The sequence below is a fragment of the Megascapheus bottae genome, chromosome 5, assembly GCF_031878675.1.
Source record: "Megascapheus bottae isolate mThoBot1 chromosome 5, mThoBot2.hap1, whole genome shotgun sequence".
Taxonomy (NCBI): Eukaryota; Metazoa; Chordata; class Mammalia; order Rodentia; family Geomyidae; genus Megascapheus; species Megascapheus bottae.
In genome coordinates this window covers 19,974,130-19,992,364 of record NC_143513.1, presented here as the reverse complement: position 1 = coordinate 19,992,364, position 18,235 = coordinate 19,974,130, and the positions used below count along the sequence as shown (strand labels likewise).

Here is an 18,235-nt window from a genome sequence, read left to right as displayed (position 1 = left end):
AAAAAAAAATCTCTTGTTCCCATTTCCTGGAGTTCATTTAGATAAAGTCTTGTGTATTATGCCTTTTGGTTCCTCTAATATCCTCCTTTGGTCTCATTGTGTGTGAATGCCTACAGTCCTGTATAATTTATCATGTCCTCATGTGTTTCAGATCTAGCTTCTGTGTATGAGAGAAAACATGAGCTGTTTTTCTAGGTGTGATTTACCTCACTTAACATGACTGGTTCTAGGTCTATCCATTTCCCTGCAAATACCATTCTGATGGTTGTGTATAGGCACTGCATTTTTGGATCTACTCATTGATTGTAGAGCATCTGGCTGTTTCCATAAGTTGACTATTGTGAGTAGTACAGCAATGAACATGGATGTGCACGTGTCTCTATAGTATTCTGCTTGTGATGTTCTGGGTACATGCCCAGAAGTGGTATGGCTAGATCATAGGAAAGATCTTTTTTTTTTTGAGGAATCATCCATAGTAACTTCAGTGAATTTTTTTAAACATTAAGTATGTTTATGTCAAGTAATGAGTATATTTCTTTTTTTTTTACTTGGCAAGGTTTTGCTTTGTTTGATAGCAGGTATGGGTTGAGGGAACCCCATGACCCTGCCCCCATGCTCCACCACGTGGACGACCCACGGCAGTGGGTCAGGGGACCAACCAGAAGACTCAGCCGGAAGGCATTGACTTCAAGGCATGGTGCTCATTTTGCCCGTGGCCCCTTCTCCATGGGCTTTCCGATGTCCTTTCCCTGGAGCTGGAGGCCAGTGGCTCTCTCGGTTTTGCCTAGAACCTGGTTATGGGGAATGGCGCATCCAGACTCACAGTCTGCAGTGACTTGAGGCTTTTCACTGATGTTCATAGCCAGGTCCTACTGTGTCAGTGCATTACTCTGCGAGCCTCGCTGGGTCACCTTGCCCGCTTCCAGGGTCACCCTGTCGTGGTGCAGCTCCTCCACCTCCTGGTCCAGCTTGGCTGTATTCTTGGCGATTGAGTGCTGCTTGCTCTCACCAGCAGCCCATTCCTTGGATGTTTCCATCACCTCGTCTTTTAGCCACTATTAAGATGGCCTGCTTGGTCTTAGTCTGCACGGCCGTCGGGCCCTTCTTGTGGTGTCCCACTTGCTCTTGTCCATGACGTGGCGACTCCGGCAGCTGCTCCTAACTCTGCGCGGCGACACCATGAATACGTTTCTTTTTGAACAATTTCACCCATCTCTTTATGCATTTCCAGTCTGGTACGTTTCTTCATAAGGATAGTTGTAGAAGGCAGAAACTTAAGGTTAACAATGGCGTCTTAAAGCAGTTAATAACTTAGTGATGTCTGACCTTTGGATTTTCTATATGGACTTTGAATATAGGAAGAAAGATTGAATAGAAGAGACCTCCTTTTTAAAGAGGTTAAAAAGTAGAAATAAGAGTATCATTAAGCTAGGGGTTGGAGACATGGCTCAGTTGGTAGAATACTAGCCAATTTTGAGTGAAAGCATCAGGTGTAGTGTTAGAATCAGTCCTGGACCTGTTTCCCCCCTCCACCCCCCAAAAAAAAGTATTGTTAAGGCAAGATTTTTTTTAAGGGAAAACAAGGAACTGTATTTAGAAGAAATAAAGAAGCAGGAGAAAAATAGCAATACCATGTTTGGGGGGGGTTGGTTTGTTTTGGTCAATTGTGGGACTTGAACTGTGGGACAGGGGCACCATCCCTGAGCTCTTCAGCTCAAGACAAGCCCTTCATAGCACCGCTTCTGGTTTTCTGGTGGATAAGAATCTCACAGACTTTTGTACCTGGCTGGCTTTGAACTGTAATCCTCAGATCTCATTCTTCTGAGTAATTAGGATCATGGGCGTGAGCACTGGCACCTGGCTCATGCCATGTTATTTACTGTAGAGAAGAGGAAACAAAACAATACCATAACTCATACGAAATAGCTTGAGACACTTCACTGTGAGCCTTGGGTGAATGTGCAGTGAGATTTGGAAGACTGTTTTGAGTTCTAGTAGAAGGTGGGTAAATTAGACAAGGGCTGTGGTAGGATGTTGATGTCCTTAAAGGCTAGAGATTCATTCTTCTGCACAAGTGCTGTTTTTGTTTTTGCTCTGGTGGTCAGCCATCACTTAATTCACAATGGATACAGGAGTTAATGATAGGTAGAAATCAGGTGAGATAAGCTTATTAAGTATAATGGATAATAGGAAACTAATGAAAGCTGGTGGCTCATGTCTGTCATTCTAGCTACTCAGGAGGCTTAGATCTGACTGTCATGAATGGTTCAAAACCAGCCCCAGCAGAAAGTTCTTACCTCCAATTAATCAGCAAAAAGTCCAAAGTGGAGGTGTGACTAAGTGGTAGAGCACCAACTTTGAATGAAAAAGCTAAGGGATTGTACCCAGGCCCTGAGTTCAAGCCCCTCTCTAAAACATTACAATGAAATACTTCAAGTATTTGAACTGAGCAAGGAGTTATAAGAATCAGTGATGTAAAATACTAGAATTTGAAACTGGAGGTTTGGCTCAAATGGTAGCATATTCACTGTGTGACAAAAGATGAGCGATCATAAGGCCTAGAGCTGGTGATTCATGTACTATTATGTACATTTATTACTTTAGGTGTGCTGTAATGGATTATGGCAATATTTAGTTGCCTGAGATAACACAAACTAATTTTTTTCTCCAATTCTGGAAGGCAAGAGCCTGAAACCTGATTCTGTGTTAAGAGTGGATCCTTTTCTAGATTCCTGTGGTTGCCTGACTGATTTTTCTCCACTTGAGCATGCATTGCTTCTATCATCGCTTTACCTTTTTTTTTTTTTTTGAAAATTCTTCTTCCCCTGTCATTAATCCTACGCAGATAGTTCTTAAGATTTTTGCAACTCCAAGATCTTAATCACATCTAAGTTCCTTTCACCACACGAGTAACATTCAGGAGCAGCTGTTAGTAGGTAGATTGTGACTTTGTGACTCCATGTACCCGGTGGAGTGATGGAGCAGACGGCGTTTAAATGTTCAGTACATGATAAGGTCACAACCCCAAGCGTGGGGAACCTGATATGGGAAATGGATGATATAAAGTTCTTCAGCACCTAGACGGGTCTCTGTGCAGAACAGAGCTTATATTTTGTCGAGGGTGTGGCCTTCCCAGCAGGTAATTGGATAGGCTGAGGCACATGTTGATGTAAGGCCAGCTAACAGCCCAGGTGCCTTTTGAGATGTCATTGACATGGGACTCCTCATCTCATTCCTGTGTCCAATTGGCAGCATGGTGCTCTCCCTAGGCAGTGCTGTTTACCATCCTTGCTTCAGGAACCTCAGCTCAACCCTTCCCTCTTCCCCTCTTCCTCTCCCTCCCCTTTCTATTCCTCCTGTCTCCCCTTCCTCCCACTCGCCTTTATCCCTCCTCCCTTCACCTCTTTGCGTAAGCCTGCCTTGAATTTGGTCCAGTGCCTGTAGTATGTGAGGTGACTCTACTCTTCAGGACAGCTTTGATGTTTTATTCAATCTGTCCTTAACCTCACAAACCAAACCAAACATTGGATTCTTCCTTTGGTTTTTCAGGTTTTGAGGCCTTGTTTATTCTCCATGTATATCTACAAAAGAATTTTTTTTGTCAGTTGTGGGACTTGAACTCAGGGACTGAGCACCATCCCTAAGTGCTTTCACTGAAGGCTAGCACTTTACCACTCTGACAGCTCCATTTCCGGTTTTCTGGTAGTTAATTGGCACTACGAGTCTCACTGATTTTCCTGTCTAGGTTGGCTTTGAACTTTGATTCTCAGATCTGAGCTTCCTGAGTAGCTAGGATTATGGGTATGAAATACCAGTTCCTGACAGCACTTCATGTTTTTAATGCTTTCTGAGTACTGTTTCTCTCTCTCCCCTCATCCTGTCAGATTAAATTTTTGGGAACAGGAGCTATGTTCTCATCAAAGACTCAATAAATAAAGCTGGGTATGGACTAGCTTTTCAGTCTGTACTCATTGTATCTTGGTTGGAATCTTAAGTCATCTCAGTGCCCAGGCCCTGAGTTCAAGCCCTAGTACTGGGGTTGGGGGTTGAGGTAGCAGGAATGGAAATTTCACTAAATGGAAACTATATTGGCCTTTCACTATCAGGGAACAAATGTTTTGGAAATGTTGTTTTATAAGTTTGGGCTTTTTAAAGTTTTTCTAATATTTCAGTTTCTTTGAAAGAAAACTGAATATATATACGTATATATGTATGTATATATTGTTTTTTTTTTCTTTTAGCCAATCCTGGGGTTTGAACTGAGGATCTTGGTGCTGCCCTTGAGTTTATTTTACTCAAGACTAGCCCTCTACCACTTGAGCCACAGCACCATTTCTAGTAGTTTATTAGAGATAAGAGTCTCACAGGCTTTCCTGCCTGGGCTGGCTTTGAACTGCAATTCTCAGAACTGAGCCTCCTGAATAGCTGGAATTACAGGCATGAGCCACCAGCGGCACCCGGCATATTTATTTTTTCCCCCTGATGGAAAAAGACCTCAGTATTATTACAGAAGGAACCATACAGGGTCAGGTAAATGTTGGTCCTTATGGCTGTGTTATTGGGCAGGCTGTGCCCCCAAGTGCCGGCCTCATTAAAGTGGATGAATGCTAAGCTTTCCAAGTTTACACCTCTCATTTCTCCACGATCTCCTTTCTCAGGTGACAGGATGCCCATCCGTGCTTGGCATGTTCCCTTCCCTATCCCAGAACTGTTGCACTACAGCTTGAAGTTCCCCAGCTGAATAAATACTTGTGATTTCAAACAATGTACGTGATTTCTTTTCCCATAAAAGACATGGCTTCATATGCGATTCTGTCTTAACTAAACATGGGCAAGTCTTTTCTTGGGCCACAGCTTTGTTTCTGTGTGGTAGGAATTTTATCCTGACTTGTGGCTTAATTATTGTTTGTTTAAAAAGAGGACCTTTGCTCGTGGGCTTCCCTCTGCTACTGGAGACAGTGCTTGGCAGTGCAAGGCACGGCCTGTACTACCTCTTGCCGATCAGGTTTGGTGTGTGGTGTCTGAGTTTAAGGGTCACTTCTACTTTACTGTATATTTTTAAAATATTAACTTTACCACTGACTTACTCATTTTTAACCCTTTATTTCCCTGGGTTAATTTTGTATCATGGATAGCCTCAAAAATCCTCTGATTATAAATGGCCTTTCGGAAGTAAATTTTTTTTTCTGTGCCAAGTTTTCCATGACTAAAAGACCTGGGTAAGTAACCTAGATTGGTGCTCTCAAAAACTTTCAAAAACTGTAGCTCTAGTACACGGGGAAAAGAAAATACCAGTTCATAGTCATATCTGAAAAAGAATGGAATATCCTACATGTACGTAGGATAGGTTGTTTAGTCACTTTTAACAGACCTTGAAAACGTGTGTGGATTAGTCTACTCTTGTGGCTTGGGTCCTTGAGAGGCCACAGAATTTATTACAAGATAGTGTCACTGTAGGGAATCCAGTCCTCTTACAAGAGAAGTCTTTCAGGGAGACACTTCTAGTGAAGCCCCTAGATGAAATCCCCAAGCCTTCTCACAAGCTACTCCACATACTGGAGTCATTTGTTGCTGGCATGGTTGGGCCGGCCGGCATTTTAGAGTACACCCATTTGCCCTTTTGAGTTGGTTTGTAGAGATGTGTTCCCTGAAAGGATGACACCTCCTCCACAGACACTTTGAGCATGGAAGACGGTATGTCCAGTGCTGTGTGCTTTCTCTGCAGTAAGCACCCCTAGATCAGTTGTCTGTCAGTGTTCTACTTTTCTTAACCCTGTTGCTCTGGAGTTAGAGAAGTGAGTGGAGGTGAAGAGGGTGAGAACAGGGCTGAGAACTGTGCATGGTTTTTTGTGTGGCTCTGGCCATTTGGGACCTTTAACTCTCCTTGGCAGTTATTGACATCCATTCAGTGGGTAGATCACACTTCCATGTTCCTGGAACCTAAGACTTGATTGATTACTACCAAATAAGCTACTAGTCATTACGAATGTTAAAGAGGTTGATTTACATGTTCAGAGGTGCTGGTGGAAAGATGTGTGTGCATCTTGCTCAACAGGTAACATTGTTTGCTTCTAGCACGAAGGGAATGGGTCAAGGTGATGAGGGCTCAGGTGGGAGCACAGCGTCTGCCTGCAGGCCAGGGCTCTGTGGAGGGACACTCCTGGGGGCAGGTTACACGACAGCTTGTTCTTGGTCTTAGAAGTGAAGCTGAGTTCATCTGAAGGAATGTGAGGAGTCTTAGTCCCCAAGGGACTAAGAAAACCCCCATTTACAAACAAAAGGACCAGTAACCATCTTACAGCAACGAGGAGTTGCGAGGAGTCTATGTACATTTAAAAAAATGGCACCCGCATGTGACAAGGGGTTTCAACACATTTCCATATGTATTTACAATATACTTTAATATATTCAACCTCCCCTTCCCATATTATCTCCTCCTCCTCTCATTCTTTTCACCTAGCTAGTAGTACTCTTAATTTCAGGACTTTGGTTGTGTTGTTTCCCTCTAGTTTCATATGAGGGAAAACAGGACCCTTGCCTTTGTAGGCCTAGGTTATTTTACTTACCACAATAATCCCCAGTTCTATCCATTTTCCAGCAAATGGCAAAATTTCATTCTAAATGACTGCCATTCCTATCTTTAAAAAAATGGGAAATACTGCTGGACACTTACATCTCATACCTGTAACTTAAACTGCTCAGGAGGTTGATGTATAATGACCATAGTCCAAAACTAGTTTGAGCAAGAAACTTTCTAAAGAGTCTGATCTCCAATTAACCCCCAGAAAAAGTCAGGAGGGGACTGTGGCTCAAGTTGCTATAGAGCCCTCCCCTTGAGCAAAACAGCTCAAGCACAGTGCCCAAGTCCTGAGTTCATGTCTTGGTTTGAACACACACAGATTATTATGTTCATTGTGAATTTAAAAAAATTGGCTGTGAGGCTTGAACTCAGACAGAGCCTGGGTTCTGTCTCTGAGCTTTTTAGCTCAAGGCCATTGCTTGACTGCTTTGAACCACAATGCCAACTCCAGTTTTCAGATGGTTAGAGATTAGATTCTAAGTAACTAATTGCCCAGTTTGGTGTTGAACTAGAATCCTTAGATCTCAGCTTCCTGAGTGGCTAGAATTAGAAACCTGAGTCACCAGGGCCTAGCTGAATATATGTATTTTTTTAAATTTAAAAATTCTACCGTCTTGGGGCAGTAGTTAGTAGCTCTATATTTTGTTGACTTATATAGGGCAAACTAATTTATCTATTTTTCTCTAAAGCAGGTGTGACTGCTACACTCGGCCGTTTCATCTTCCGAACCTTAGTGATAGCTGGGGCTTGACATGTTCACAGGTATCTCTGGACTTTGCCCGTGGAGAATCATCATGCCTTTGGAGTTCCTGGATTTCTCAGGGCTAGTGAAAACTCTCCTTCCTGTGTTCTACCTTCTTTCTGGCTCTACCTATTGAGCAGAGCAGTTTTGGCCCCCATTTTATGACACCCTTGAATGTAGAGAAGAACAATTCCTTTTTGCCCTTCCTTGCCCTCCCTGTCCCCAACTATTCTGAGGCTGGGTGCTTTGTGCCTTGGTGTAAGTTTGCTGCGCTGACCAGCATGGGTGGTAGCAGGTGATGGCTGGTGTTGTGCATTTTAATTCAAGCATTACATTTTATATATTGAGTATCCTAGAGTATCAATGGGATCTTCTGGGTTTCGCAGTTCTTTGTTGCTTTATATGCATTGTGTTGTCTTTTGAACTCAGCAGTGTATTACAGTCAGGGATAGCTGGGCACTGATGGCTCATGCTTGTAATCCTAGCTACTTCAGAAGGCTGAGATCTGAGGATCACAGTTTGAAGCCAGCCCAGGCAGAAAGGTCCCTGTGAGACTCTTATGTCTGATTAACTACTCAAAAGCTGGAAGTGATGCTATGGCTCAAAGTGGTAGAGCACTAGCCTTGAGCAGAAGAACTCATGGACAGTGCCCAGGCCCTGAGTTCAAGCCCCGTGAATGGAAAAAAACAAGTCACAGATGCAAGTGGTGTTTAATGAATAATTACATAAAAAACATGTAACATTGTTTTGTTTTACTTTGTATATGTTAGAGTTCATTCAAATCAGAGTATGTAGTGGATTTGTGAATGGATAACTATTGATTTTTAAAATTTTTACTTTTACCTGCAGAGAAACCTTACACGTTTTGCAATTTTGAAGAGGGGCAGTACTGAGGTTTGAACTTAGGGCCTCTGTTTAAGTAGGCACTCTACCTTTTAAGTCTAGCCCACAGTTTTGTTATGTTTTTGCCAATCTGAGGCTTGAACTCAGATACTGGGCTCTCTCTGACTTTCTTCTTGCTCAAAGAAATTCTCTACAACTTAAGCCATAGCTTAATTTCTAGTTTTTGGTAGTTTAGTGGAGACAGTCTCATAACCCTAATACTGTCCTGGTTGATTTTGAACTGTGGTTCTCAGATCTTAGCCTTTGGAATAGCTAGGATTGCAGGTGTGACCCGTTAGTGCCTGGCTCAGTCTACAGTTTTGAAATGGTGTTGAAACTTTGTTTTGCCTTGGTGACAGATAACCCTAAGAAGTTTTTTTTATAACTTTGGCCATTGTAATAAACTCCAGTTTTATGTCTTCCTTGAGATTCCCTTCTGAAGACTAGCCAATGCTTTTAGATATGTTCCCACTTTTTTTTTTTTTTTGAGACAGAATCTTGCTTTGACACCTAGCTTACTTGAACCAGAATTCAGTGGTCCTATTTCAACCTCTCCTAGCATTGCCAGAATAAAATCTTTTCTCTTCTGTGGTGTAGCATCTACTGCCACCTTTACTACTATTTTTGCTGAGGAAAAAGTAACGTTTTTGGTATGTTGTATTTTTGTTTTGTTTGAAGAAATTTTAAGTTTTCTTCTAACGGGCCCACTGGTTTTTCAGAAGCCCATCAATGCATAATTCTCCGTGTGTTCATACAGTTTTCAGTTTGTTTCATTATTGATGTTTCTTGTTTGATGTTCTTCACTATTGATATTTCCTTATGCAATTACTAGGCTTGAACTCAGGGCCTAGGTACTGACCTGAGTTTTTTTGCTCAAGGCTACTGCTCTACCAGTTGAGCCACAACTCTACTTCCTGGTTTTTGCTGGTTAATTTGGGGATAAGAGTCTAATGGGAGTTCCTGTCCAGTGTGGTTTTGAACCGTAATTCTCAGATCTCAACCTCCTGCATAGCTAGGATTACAGTGTGTGCCACTGATAAACAGCTTGGTAATGTTTTCTGGTCTCCTAGAAGCCCATTTATTCTTCATATTGCTGCTTCCTGCCTCTGTAGTAGGGCAGATAAAGCACAGGGTCATTTCTTGTGTCCTTTCATGTGCATGTGAAGGCATTTTGCTTTTCTCTTGAATGTCTACAATCAGTTAAATTTGCATCCTCTAGCCACTGTATGTCGGTAAAGGAGAAGAAGCGTTCTTCAAAACATTTTCATTTCCCTGGCAGATACCTGAAGACAACTTCTAAACAATCTTCCAAAGTAGTTGTTCCTACCAGCTAACCCAGACCTCAGCAATACTTAATATTGCAAACTTAACCCTTAGAGTATTATAGGACCTTACTTTATATGTATTGATAACAGCTTTATTGAGATACTCATCTACTATCAAGGACTACTTTTTAATGTGTGCAATTTCTAGTGCATTTTTAGTACCTTCACGGAATGGCAGAATGTCAACATTATTTTAGAATATTGTTGTCACTTTAATAGCAAACATTCATTTTCTATTTTCTCTTCTTCCCAGCCGCTGGCAACCAGGAATCTAATTTATTTCTGTAGATTGCTGTGTTGTTTCAGCACACACTGGTTTATCTTTGATAGCTGTTGCAAACAAAAGCAGTTTGCTAGTGGCAAGAGGTACATCTGAGGATACGGGAGTGCTCTCTTCCAGCTTTTCAGTTTTCTTGTGTATCTATAAAGTTCCTTTTAAAAAGGAATGAAGTACCAGTGCATGCTGAAACATGCTTGAACCTTCAATGTTAAAAGAAGCTAGACACAAGAGGCTTCATTTTATTCCCTTTACAACACATGAAATGTCCAGAATACAGGCCTCCAGACAAATGAGGACCTGTGAAAAATCGCTGGTGCAGCCTCCGGAGTCCACTTGACTCTTTTTCATGTCTGTTTTCTGATGGATGCAAGGCCTTCCCTTCTTTGAAGTGTACTCTTTCAGTCCTGGAAACAGGGTTAATATCTACCCTGGAAGATTGGATGAGTAGAAGGGATAATACGTGTGGACAGCCAGGAGTGTTTGGTGGCTATAGAGACTGCAACTCTGAGTGAGCTGGGGCCTATACTTACTGGATGAGGAGTCTCAGTCAGATAGACTAGCCAGCCACCTGTTAAACTCTGGGAAGACAGGCTTTCCTGGGAGATTCAGGTGCTTTACCTGGGAGACAAAGGTGTACATTTGTGTTCTCTAGAGTGGCTTTCTACAATTAGGAAGCTTGAAGCAACTGAAATTCATTTTTGTACAGTTCTGGAGACCTGAAGTAAGAAATGAAGTTGCAAGTGAGTGTCTATTCTAACTGGTGGTGGCCAGCCATCCTTGGCATTTCATGGCCACAGCTGCACTGTTGAATCTCCGGTACAGTGGCCACATTGTGTTTTCTGTATCTCTCCACATTCCCTCCCCACTAAAAGGATATCTGTCATTGGATCAGAGTTACATATCCACAGGTACTGGTGGCCCTGAGCAGTCTACCCAGTACAGGCAGTTTTTCAGACTGAGCAAGCAGGAGCTGTGGTCTGTGTTCTTCAGGTAATGAGTGTGTTTTAGCTTAGAAGTAATTAAAAGGGAATCAGAAGTGGATGAGACATGAAGCTGTAATGTTGAACTTTATTTTTAAAAAGTTCTTAAAATTTTTTCTTCTGGGCTGGGGATGTGGCTAAGTGGTAGAGTTGCTTGCCTACTGTTCATGAAGTCCTGGGTTCCATTTCCCACTATCATATAAACAGAAAAAGCTGGAAATGGTGCTGTGGCTCGCCTTGAGCAAAAGAAGGTCAGGGACAATGTCCAGGCCCTGAGTTGAAGTCCCAGAACTGGTCCAAAAAAAATGATATTCCTTCCTTACAGACACGTAGTGGATGCTTCTTCTGTTTATGGTCAGACACTAATTTTTAAAGTGTTTTTCTCTATTTGAGGAAATTGCCATGTTATGATTCTCTCAACCTCTTCTACTATTGACAGCACATTGTCCCATCCCCTCGCCAGCATGGATGTCTGTTAAGTGTGACCAAATACAAGACAAAGGCACACAGGACCAAACTAAGTTTGTGCTCGGCTGGTAAACTGTACTGACAGTGTTGGGCCCTCTACTGCTGAGAAGCAGTAGCTCTACCTTTCCCTTACAAAACTCCAGGTTAACTTGGCTAGTGAGTAAATAGAGCCTTGGGGAACTCAGCTTTCTGTGAATAGACTTGATTTCCTAAGAAGTTTAACTCGCTTATCTTCTCACTGTAACTTTCTCTTGACTATGATTGATGGACTTCTGCTACTTACTGAAATCTTAGGTTTATTTAAGCATTCCAGCATCCAGTCCTAGTTGAGCTTTTATTGAAATGGGTACTGACGATATTTCTAAAACAGCATGTACTGGGATAATGTTGTAATCTGAGGGGTAGCATCTGGTGGGGCAGGGAAACTTGATCAATAGAAATTTGGACTGAAGGCTGGGAGTGCTTGCCTAGTATGCACGAAGACCCAGGTTCAATTCCTTGGTACCACATATATAGAAAAAAGCCGGACATGGTGCTGAGGCTCAAATGGAAGAGCTCTAGCCTTGAGAAAGTCCAAGGACAGTGCTCAGGCCCTGAGCTCAAGCCCAGGGCTGGCAGAAAAAGAAAAAAGAAAAAGAAATTTGGACCGAACATGGTTTTCATAGACTTAATTAAGCTGTTGGTCAGTTGATGAGTCCATTTGAGACAGGATCTCACTGAGCAGTTTTTAAGGCAAATAGAATATGCCTGGGCTTTAAGTACCCTCCCCCGCCATCAGTTGTAGGCCTTGAATTCAGGATTTGGGCACTGTCTCTGAGTTCTTTTGCTCAAAGCTACTGCTCTACCCATAGCACCACTTTCAGTTTTCTGGTGGTTAACTGGAGGTAACCTTGTCCCACCAGGTTTCTAATCATAATCCTCAGATCTTAGCCTCCTGAGAAGCTAAGATTACAGGTGTGAGCCACCAGTACCCCCCCCCCACTCACTCTTACCTCTTTAATGCACACTCTACGATTGACAGCAGCAGCAGTGGTGGTGTTGTATCTATGTGGCCTATGTGCAGGGCCTAGGGACACTAATCTCCTGTCTCCTCTATAGACTTGGCCTATTCTTGACATTTAAGTAAATCATATATTATATGGCCTTTATGTCTGCCTGTCTTTTTTTTTTCTTTTTGAGACAAGATCTCTGTGCAGCGCACCTTGATCTCAAATGCATGATCCTCCTGTCTGTATTGGAGTACTGACATCTAGCCAGGGTCTGTCAACATAGTATTTTTGAAGTTAGCTGCATTTTAGAGTGTGCTCTATTCCATTGTCCATCTTTGGTTCTCCATTCTTTATTGTTTCTGTATTTTGAAATGCTACTGTGAACATTGTGTACATGTTTTGGGGCAGATGTGCATTTTTAGTGCTTCCAGAGAAACACTTAGGAGTGGAACTGCTGGTTCATGTGTGACTTCTGGGAGGAATTGCCAGACTGTTTTCCCAAGTGATTGCATCATTGTACATTCCTACCTGAGAATTTCAATTTCACTATATCCTGGCCTAAACACTTGTTATTGTGGTTTTGGTTTATGTTACTCTAATGAGTAATGAGGCTGTTCATTGTTTCATGTATTGATTGGCCTCTTGAATATTGTTTATGGGGGAATGCTTACTCAAAATCTTTGACTAATCTAGTTTTTTAAAAACTGAGTTTTGACAGGGCATCAGTGGCTCATGCTTACAATCTTAGCTACTTTTGGGAGGCTGAGATCTGAGGATTGAGGTTTGAAGCCAGCCTAGGTAAGAAAGTCCATGAGACTTCTATCTCCAATAAATTACAGAAAAGGCCAGGAGTGGAGGTGGCTTAAGTGATATAGCACTAACTAGCCTTGAGCAAAAATACTCAGGAATAGTACCCTGGCCCTAAGTTTGTTTAAGCCACAGGATTGGCACCAAAATAATAAACAAATAAAAAAAGAGCTTTATGTAATGGTTTGTTTTTTCAGCCAAAGCCTCATGACTCTTACACTGAGATACATCCATAATCCCTTTTTTTTTTAAACCTGCTGGTTCTAAGGCTTGAATTGAGGACTTGGGCACTGTATTTAAGCTTCATTTGGTCAAGGCTAGTGTACTACCACTTGAGCCAGAGTTCCACTTCCAGCTTCTTTAGTGATTAAAGACTCAAGGACTTTCTTGCCTAGGCTGGCTTTGAACCAGGCTCCTCAGATTTCAGCCTTCTGTGTAGCTAGGTACTGGCATGAGTTGCCAGTGCTTGGCTTGTCTCTTCAATTTTTAGTAATACATTATGAAGCGCAAAAAATGGTGCTCTATTCTGTTTTATTAGTACAGTTACTAAATACTTATTTCAGTTTCAGTTCAGCAGTTAATATGGCAATATAAATGTACTTGTACACACATTTTCTCTGACATTCTTGACAATTTCTTTAGTCATGACTAAATATAATGTATCATAAGTTACTTATATTTCATTTCATTTTAATTCATTGGTGAGATTGGGTTTTATGGTGTATCTATTCCCCGTTGGCCTTAAACACAAGATCTGCCTCAGCCTCCTGGGTGTTGGGATTGCAGGTATGAACCACCATACCTGGCTGCCCTTATTTTCCTTTCTTATTGTCTAATGGCTTTAGAGAAGTGTTGGAGATGGTTTCCTACAGTAGATTGCAAGGTTCTCTAGTGCCGTCTGGTTAGTGCAGCCGGGCACTAACATGGAGTAGCTGTGATCACATGTTGGTGTCCCTTGCCCATTTGCAATTGGAGCTGTTGGAGTTTTCCCAAAAATTTTGATCTGTTTAACCACATTATGAAATTTTACAAACTACACCAATTGAAAATGATATTAAACCCATTAAAAGTGATACGAAGACCCTGTAACTGCTAATTTGGTCCAGACATGAACAGGAAAGCTTGACTTTCCTATAAAGAATGTTCTAGGTATTCTGTGATAAAATCCTGAGGGGCTGGAGCATCTAATCCTCATCTGAAGGGTGGGTCCTTGTGAGAAACATTTTTCAGTGTTGACTTTGTAACCATCTTTATCTTCTTAGGCTTTCTATCATTTTTTTTTAAATGTGTTAAATAGGGTGCAAGTGTGTGCTCATGTGGTAGAGTGCCTGACTAGCAAGGGTGAGGCTCTGAGTTCAAACCTGAGCACCACCACTCAAAACAACAAATGTATTGAATAGGGATAGTGAGTAAAATGCAGCTGGGAATAGCTCTGCTGCTTCTGTGGTCTTGGCTGTTTTCTACTTTTTAGTGACTTTATTCAGAACTAGACTTTTTTTTTTTTTTTTTTTTTTTGCCAGTTCTGGGGCTTGAACTCAGGGCCTGGGCACTGTCCTTGAGCTTTCTCAAATCTAACATTCTACCACTTTAGCCATAACACCACTTATGGCTTTTTTTGTGTATGTGGTACTGAGGAATCGAACCTAGAGCTTCATGCATGCTAGGCAAGAACTCCACTATTAGGCCACACTCCTGATCCAGAATTAGACTTTTGACCTGCCTTTTACCATTCTCTTTTCTTGTGATTTGTAACCATTTGGAGTGGTGACCTCTGACTATTTACTAAAGAAATAAGTCACCGAGTTCTGAAAGTGCTGTGTGAGTTTAGCCTTTCCTGTTCTATGAGGCAGTCTCACTATGGAGCCCAGGTTGACGTCACACTGAAGACTCTCCTGCCTCAGTTCTTCAAAGTGAAGGATGTCAGACTGATTATCACCAGCATTATCCACCCTAGCTATCTATTGAGTGATAACTTCCTTACAGGTTTTGCCTTTTCTGAATGCCTTTATGGGACAATCAAAAAACAATCTGGAGAGGCCAACTAAACTAAAGTGATCTCTTTTTTTATAGTTGAGAGTGCTTCCACCTGTTTTGGAAGCAGGTGGTTCAAAAAATCCTAACAGTGTAGCTTTTACACATGTTACCACAAACCAATGTTAATACTGTCATCCGATTGAGGTATATTGAAATGGCAGATTTGGTACTTGGAGCTTCAGTTATTGACTCTGCAGCGGACAGTTTTTGGTTTTCTTATTACAAACAAGAACTGATCTGTTTTTCAGTCTGAATGTTTGTATTATTTAAGTTACATAGCGAGATAAAACAGATTTATGGGTCAAGGTTAAGACTATGGGCTCTAGCATCTGACAGCTGTGATTTGAATCACTTCTCTGCAGACCCAGCTCTAACGCTGAGAACCTTCCTGCACTGGACTGTGTCCATCTAAACAGGAAGATCATGTTACCTCCTGGGATTGTGTAACTTAAAGTGATAACTCAAATGTTACCAGCCACTTTAACGACCAAAAGGCAATACTGTCAGATGAGAAGCACAAGTCCCACAGGAATTTTAAGGCACTTGTTAAGGACTTGGGGTCCTACTCTCTGCGTAAAAGAGAAGCCCTTTGAGATTAGAGAGAGCTGTGGCTTGATCAGCGTAGCACTGACTGCCCACTAGAAATACAACAAGCCTCTTAAATGCTCGGATGCTCTTCCGCTGTGACTTCAGAGGCAGCAGAAGACACGGTGGCCCTCACTTGTCTCTGCTTCCCTGACTATTTGGAGTGTTAAACTACTATGTCCTCCCTACGTTTGCTGGAGGATCTAACTTGTGAAAATTGAGTGTTTCCAGAAAGCTGCGACATTGAGCTCTGTGTGGCTGGACTGCTACGCCTGGGCTTTTCTGAAGGTAACGGAGGTGCAGCAGGTTTTATGAGATCACCATGGGTGAGAGTCTTTCTTAGCTTTGTAAGGGTTTGAGTCATTTCTGGATGATTATTATGCCGGTAACAAGGTGATATTTTTTCTGTTTGGGTGTTTGAATTTTGTGCCAGTATTTTGCTATAACTTACTGGGGCCTGCAATGTAGGATTGTTCTTTTCATATAGTCTTCTCTCAGAGAGATAGAAAAGGAGAACGTCACCAGGATGATTGAATCTATATTTGACAAGTGCTTCCTGTTTCTATAAAATGTCTTGCACCATATTTGAAGGAAGTTACACCCTCTTCACATAGCTGCTCTACAAAGTGAATTTTGTGGAGCAGTTTCCCCCATCTTATTTAAATGAGGACTAATCAAAACATCTTCTTTATGGTAACTTTTTCTGAATATCTAAGACTGGTTTTGGTGTTGGGAAGGTTACAGGGTGGCCAGGTATGTTTTTGGCAAGGTTTGTGTTGGAAGACACTAAATGCTTCTGCTTTGAATATCACAGTGCTTTTGGTCCTGCTATGACTTTGTTACAAATACATATAAAAAAGATGTGGAAGCACAGATACCCATCAGCTTTAGTGACTACGGACTTTATTTAGTGTCGGTACTGGGGCTTGAACTGCTCTCCCTTAGCTCCTCTTCCCACTTGCCCTCATTCCCTATTTCCAGGCTGGCACTGTACCACTTGTGCCAAAACTCTACTTCCAATGTGGACTTACACAGTGAGTTTTATACAAGGGCTATGGGCTACAACTCTGTTAGTCAGGAAATGAGTTCAGTGTTTCTTGGACAATGTCAACCCTTCTTTCATTTTCCTCCACTTCCCTCTTCCAGCCCCTGCCCATGTGTTGTATAGTTAAATTTTTACATAGTGTATATTGAATACCGTGACTGCATTTGTTCACACTTCCCTCCCTCCATCCCTGTGCCTTCTCTTTGCCCTTCCCTGCAAAAAAAAAAAAAAAAAAACAAAAAACATGCAACATCAACAATAACAAAAAGTTATTTTAAAAGTTTCCGTTTCCTGGAATTTGTTTATAACTATGGATTTGTTTTTTGCCAGTCCTGGCTTGGGCACAGGGCCTGAGCACTGTCCTTGAGTTTTCTCAAGGCTAGAGCTCTACCACTTGAGTCACAACACTACTTCTGGCTTTTTCTATGTATGTGGTACTGAGGAATGGTACCTGGGTTTTCATGCACTCTACCACTAGGCCAATCTCCCAGCCCATAACTATGGAATTTTAAAGGAACCTAGAATTAACTTCCATTGGCCTTAGGATAAGAGTTACTTTGTGATTTTTTTTTTTCCTGTACCTTATGTTTTAATGTTCCTCATTGGGGTACTAGGCATTGAATTCAAAATGACCGATACTGCCCTTTCTTTATTGCCCTTAGAGGTGAGATTAGCTGTGGTTGCAGAGCCATGCAAAGGTACCCCATTTCCAGAACATGAAATGTCATACAGAGCTTACTGCCCAGTGTGTGGCTTCATCTTCTGAAATACAAGGCAAAAGCAGCACATAAACAAACAGGATGACTTGGAATCTAAGGCCATATGTATGTATCATAAACTACCTGCCAATATAAGTATAGCAGCCAGTGGGACTATAAAGGATAGATTGCTGTGACACACTCATAATCCCATGGAAGGCTACTTACCATGAGTCTAGTGGGAGAGTAGGGATAAGGGAGGATATAAAATGATATTGCTTGGGGCCAGGAGTTTGGCCTAGTGGTAGAGTGCCTGTCTAGCAAGCATAGTGTTTCAAAGCTAGCCTGGGAAAGAAATTCCATGAGACTCTTATCTCCAACTAGCCACCAAAAAGCTGAAAATAGAACTGTGGCTCAAGTTGTACAACACTAGCCTTGAGCAAAAAAAGCTCATGGACTGTGTGTGCCCAGGCCTTGAATTCAAACCTTAGGTGTGTGTGTGTGTGTGATGGGCGGGGGTGGGGGAAGAGATAAAGGAATATATTTGAGCAAGTTTTGTGCATGTGTGTTCTAGAGTTAAAACTAGGAACCAGTGTCTCCTGTTCTTATGGTGTGTATATGCTAGTGTCTGAAACAGATGTGTGAAATAGTGTGTGGTGTCTTTAAGTGCTTAGAAGGAAAAATGTGAACATTAAGCTTTTTGATGGAAGGTATAATTAGAGGCAAAGGTTAATGTGCTTCTAGTAGTGTACTGAGAGGTAATTGACGGAGTGAAAACTTCCATGAAAGGGCATTCTGTGCACAAGTAGGTATCAGCCTT

General features: G+C 41.8%; 1 protein-coding gene and 1 pseudogene across 2 annotated transcripts in view; one reads left to right on the top strand and one right to left on the bottom strand.

Moving 5' to 3' along the window:
- The window catches only part of Igf2bp3 (insulin like growth factor 2 mRNA binding protein 3), a 98,105-nt gene that overhangs the window by 40,371 nt on the left and 39,499 nt on the right, over positions 1 to 18,235 (top strand). The window lies entirely within an intron of this gene.
- Positions 656 to 1,133, bottom strand: LOC150063076 (endothelial differentiation-related factor 1 pseudogene; annotated as a pseudogene).